Below are 5,421 nucleotides of genomic sequence, written 5' to 3' on the forward strand. Positions count from 1 at the left end.
ACTATAAATCCCAGCAACTACAACTCCCAAATGTCAAGATTCCATTTCCCCCAAACTCCACCAGTGTTCACATTTGGGCATATTGAGTATTCGTGTGGAGTTTGGTCCAGATCCATCATTTTTTGAGTCCACTGTGATCTCCGGATGTAGGTGAACTACAACTCCAAAACCAAAGGACACTGGCCACCAAACCCTTCCAGTATTTTCTGTTGATCATGGGAGAACTGTGTGCCAATGTATTGTTGAAAGCTTTCATGGCCGGAATCACTGGGTTGTTGTAGGTTTTTTCGGGCTATATGACCATGTTCTAAAGGTTTAGAACATGACCATATAGCCCGAAAAAACCTACAACAACCCACTGTGTGCCAGGTTTGGTTCAACTACATCATTGGTGGGGTTCAGAATGCTCTTTGATTGTAGGTGAACTATAAATCCCAGCAACTACAACTCCCAAATGACAAAATCTTTTTTTTTTTGAGTGAAGGACATACATTGGGTTTGTATTGTCGAAGGCTTTCATGGCCGGAATCACTGGGTTGTTGTAGGTTTTTCCGGGTTATATGGCCTCTATGTTCTAGAGGCATTTTCTCCTGACGTTTCGCCTGCATCTATGGCAAGCATCCTCAGAGGTAGTGAGCTTGCCATAGATGCAGGCGAAATGTCAGAAGAAAATGCCTCTAGAACATGGCCACATAACCCGGAAAAACCTACAACAACCCATACATTGGGTTGTTAGGTGTCTTGTCTCCAAATTTGGTGTCCTGACCCCAAACCAGTGTCTATCATTAATAATGGATTGGATGAGAGCAAAGAAATTGAAAAATAATCCAGACAAGACAGAGTTGCTCCTATTCATTCGGAGGCAGATCAGGGTACAGGGGTTACACTCCTCCTGAAGATATAGGCTCGCAGTTTGGTGGTCCTCCTGGACTCAGTGTTGAACCTGTAGGGCCTGTTTCTGTGGTGGTCAGGAGTGCCTTTGCACATTTAAAACTTGTGCACTAACTGTGCCATTCCTTGAGAAGCTAGTTCTGATCACAGTGGTACATGCTTTAGTTAGATCCCATCTGGATTACCATAACATGCTCAACGTGAGGCTGCCTTTGAAGAGTGTTCAGAAACTTTGGCTGGTCTCCCCCATCCCCACTTATATTGATTTCTTCTAGAATGATAGGACAGTCTCATTGTATGCAGTATTTAAAACACAGCACTCATATTTTTTTATAGAAACATATTAGAAACATTATTTTTTAAATTTTAAAGTATTACATTGGCCCAACCATAGGTTTTTTAATGCTTGTGTGTTACTGTTATTGTTTATTTTCTGTTTATGTGATTTATATTAATTGTTTGTTTTGATGGTTTTGGTTATTGCTTTTGTTTACTGATGTACTGTGGGCTTGGCCTCATGTAAGCCGCACCGAGTCCCTTGGGGAGATGGTAGTGGGGTATAAATAAAGTATAATAATAATAATAATAATAATAATTACAGACATGGGCCAATAGTAAGGTAAAGGTTTCCCCCTGACATTAAGTCCAGTCGTGCCCAACTCTTGGGGTTGGTGCTCATCTCCATTTCTTAGCCGAAGAGCCGGCGTTGTCCATAAACACCTCCAAGGTCATGTGGCCCTCATGACTGCATGGAGCGCTGTTACCGTCCCACCAAAGCAGAACCTATTGATCTACTCACATTTCCATGTTTTTGAACTGCTAGGTTGGCAGAAGCTGGGTCTGACAGTGGAAGCTCACACCACTCCTCGGATTCGAACCTGCGACCTTTCGGTCAACAAGTTTAGCAGCTCAGCAGTTTAACCCACTGCGCCATGTGTGCAGTCTCAATGTATGCAGTATTTAAAACACAGCACTCATATTTTTGATAGAAACACATTACTACAGATATGGGCCAATAGTACATATGCTAGATTGTTATTCCCATCAGCTATATAGTGAAGTTTACAGAAATAGCAGCATTGAGAAGGACGAATCACTCTCCAATGCATAATAATTATATATTTGAAATAAAGCAAAGAATGTGGGTTTATAATGTTTATTTCTGTTTTTCTATAAGCTCTATTTCTTAGAAAAAACATAAATCATGTTACTTTCCAGAGGAGGGCACTCTAACCAAGACAAATGCAATTGTATCACTGTGCGTGTTTTTGTTCCTTTGCATTGCCTATTGATTTATGGCTATTAATTTAATGGGGTTTTCTTAAGTAAGGAATATTCATACAGTCACATTTCAAAACCTGGTGGCGCAGTGGGTTAAACCCCTGTGCCGGCAGGACTGAAGACCAACAGGTCGCAGGTTCGAATCCAGGGAGAGGCGGATGAGCTCCCTCTATCAGCTCCAGCTCCTCATGCGGGGACATGAGAGAAGCCTCCCACAAGGATGATAAAACATCAAAACATCTGGGTGTCCCCTGGGCAACGTCCTTGCAGATGGCCAATTCTCTCACACCAGAAGTGACTTGCAGTTTTTCAAGTCGCTCCTGACATGACAAAAAAATAATAATTCAAAACTAGGTCTTGGGTTGGATTTACCTTGCCACATAATCCAGATTATCTGCACTGAACTGAACTGGATTATATGAGTCTACACTGCCACACAATCTAGTTCAAAACAGACAATCTGGATTGTATATGGAAGTGTAGATGGGCCTTAGTTGAAGGAAGACACAATTTAAACAGGCATATTAGAGACACTGTTTTAAGTGGATATCTAACAATGATCTAGATCTCTCACCAAAGATATCTGCACATGCTCAAAGACTCAAGGGCATTTCTTTCTTAAGCCTGGGGGAGGGGGCAGTTGTCAGGAGGCACTGCATTTAAAATATTGGATTTTGTTTTTTAATTACAGAATCTCGTTATCCTATATGCCAATTTTAATGTCTTTATGAAGCCCCATAGTAACAGCTCACCTATTAAAGAGTTCACGTTACTTGATTTTCTTTATCTATTATCTACTGTTATATTGTTATAGTTTGTTTTTAAACAAGTCACCTGTCACTTTATGAGGGCCCCATCAATTTCCTAGGGCTTTTGGGGGGCAAGGAACACTCAAGAGGTGGTTTCCAAGGATTCCCATATTGCAATCCTCCAGATTTGTTCAAGACTCCAACACCCAGACACTTCATCTGTCTTGGGATTCTGGGAGCAGAAGTCCAGAAAACACTCCTCTGAAATATAGTATACTGAACGTGGTTAGGCATGCTTAGAAACAGAAGTTGGACATTATACTTAGACACCAGCTGCCATGAATTTGCAGGCAGAAGCAGTATTGACTGCAGGATTCTGGGAGCTGTAATTCAACCAAGTAAACTTTCCAGTCTGAGAGGGTAAGTGTTTTGAAGTTTCCTGAAGTCGGGGCACATCTTTCATTTCCTCCAGCTCTCTCCCGCTCCTTTTTTTCTTCCCTTCTGTATTTTTTCCTCCCTCCTTTCTCTCTGCCCTTCTTTCCTTCCCTCTTCATTCTTCTCTCCCTTCTTCTTCCTTCCTTCCATTCTTACACCCCCTTCTTCCCTCCCTTCTTCTTCTTTCCCCGCTCCCTCTTCTTCCTTCCTCCCACTTCTTCCTTTCCCCTTCCCTTCCTTCTTCTCTCCCTTCTTTCCTTCCTTTTTCCTCCCACTTCTTCCTCCCCACTGCCCTCTCTTCTTCCTTCTTTCTTTCCCCTTCCTCTTTTTCCTTCTTCCCTTCCACTTCTTCCTTTCCCCTTCTCTCTTCTTTCCTTCCTTTTCCCTTCCAGTTCTTCCTCCCCACTGCCCTCCCTTCTTTCCTCCCTCCCACTTCTTCTTTTCCCCTTCCCCTCTTTTTTCTTCTCTCCCTTCTTCTTGCTTTCCTTTTTCCTTCCTCCCACTGCCCTCTCTTCTTCCTTACTTTCATCATGCTTCTTTTTCCTTCTTCTCTTCCATTTCTTCTTCCCCCTCTCCTACTTCCCTCTTCTTCCTTTCCCCTTCCCTCTTCTTCTTTCCTTACTTCCACTTCTTCCACTGCCCTCTCTTCTTCCGTCTTCCTTTCCCCCTCCCTCTTTTTCCTTCTTCCCTTCCACTTCTTCTTCCCCCTTCCCTACCGCCCACTTCTTCCTTTCCCCTTCTCTCCCTTCTTCTTTACCTTTTCTTTCCACTTCTTCCCTCCCTCCCTTCTTTCCTCCCTCCCACTTCTTCCCCGTCCCTCTTCTTCTTTCCTTCCTCCCAATTCTTCCTCCCCACTGCCCTCCCTTCTTTCCTCCCTCCCACTTCTTCTTTTCCCCTTCCCCTCTTTTTTCTTCTCTCCCTTCTTCTTGCTTTCCTTTTTCCTTCCTCCCACTGCCCTCTCTTCTTCCTTACTTTCATCATGCTTCTTTTTCCTTCTTCTCTTCCATTTCTTCTTCCCCCTCTCCTACTTCCCTCTTCTTCCTTTCCCCTTCCCTCTTCTTCTTTCCTTACTTCCACTTCTTCCACTGCCCTCTCTTCTTCCGTCTTCCTTTCCCCCTCCCTCTTTTTCCTTCTTCCCTTCCACTTCTTCTTCCCCCTTCCCTACCGCCCACTTCTTCCTTTCCCCTTCTCTCCCTTCTTCTTTACCTTTTCTTTCCACTTCTTCCCTCCCTCCCTTCTTTCCTCCCTCCCACTTCTTCCCCGTCCCTCTTCTTCTTTCCTTCCTCCCAATTCTTCCTCCCCACTGCCCTCCCTTCTTTCCTCCCTCCCACTTCTTCTTTTCCCCTTCCCCTCTTTTTTCTTCTCTCCCTTCTTCTTGCTTTCCTTTTTCCTTCCTCCCACTGCCCTCTCTTCTTCCTTACTTTCCTCATGCTTCTTTTTCCTTCTTCTCTTCCATTTCTTCTTCCCCCTCTCCTACTTCCCTCTTCTTCCTTTCCCCTTCCCTCTTCTTCTTTCCTTACTTCCACTTCTTCCACTGCCCTCTCTTCTTCCGTCTTCCTTTCCCCCTCCCTCTTTTTCCTTCTTCCCTTCCACTTCTTCTTCCCCCTTCCCTACCGCCCACTTCTTCCTTTCCCCTTCTCTCCCTTCTTCTTTACCTTTTCCTTCCACTTCTTCCCTCCCTCCCTTCTTTCCTCCCTCCCACTTCTTCCCCGTCCCTCTTCTTCTTTCCTTCCTCCCAATTCTTCCTCCCCACTGCCCTCCCTTCTTCCTTCTCCCCCCCTTCCCTTCCTTCTTTCTTTCCTCCCTTCCTCCGTCCGTCCCTGCTTCTGCTTTCCTTTCTTTCCTTCTTCCCCTCCTGTCCTCACCCTTCCTTTTCCCCTTCCCGCCTCTCTCCTCCCTCCACTGCCTTCCTTCCTTCCTTCCTCCCTTTCTTCCTCCGCTTTGCTCTTGTCCAATCGGGCAAAGGCTGTGGGAGGCGGGGCCGTGGAGCCCCGCCCACCTGGGCTCCGCCAATGGGAGAGAAGGGCCTCTGCCACCGCCTCCTCCTCCTCCCCCCCCCCTCCAG

The sequence above is a fragment of the Anolis sagrei genome, chromosome 2 (assembly GCF_037176765.1).
Source record: "Anolis sagrei isolate rAnoSag1 chromosome 2, rAnoSag1.mat, whole genome shotgun sequence".
Classification (NCBI taxonomy): domain Eukaryota; kingdom Metazoa; phylum Chordata; class Lepidosauria; order Squamata; family Dactyloidae; genus Anolis; species Anolis sagrei.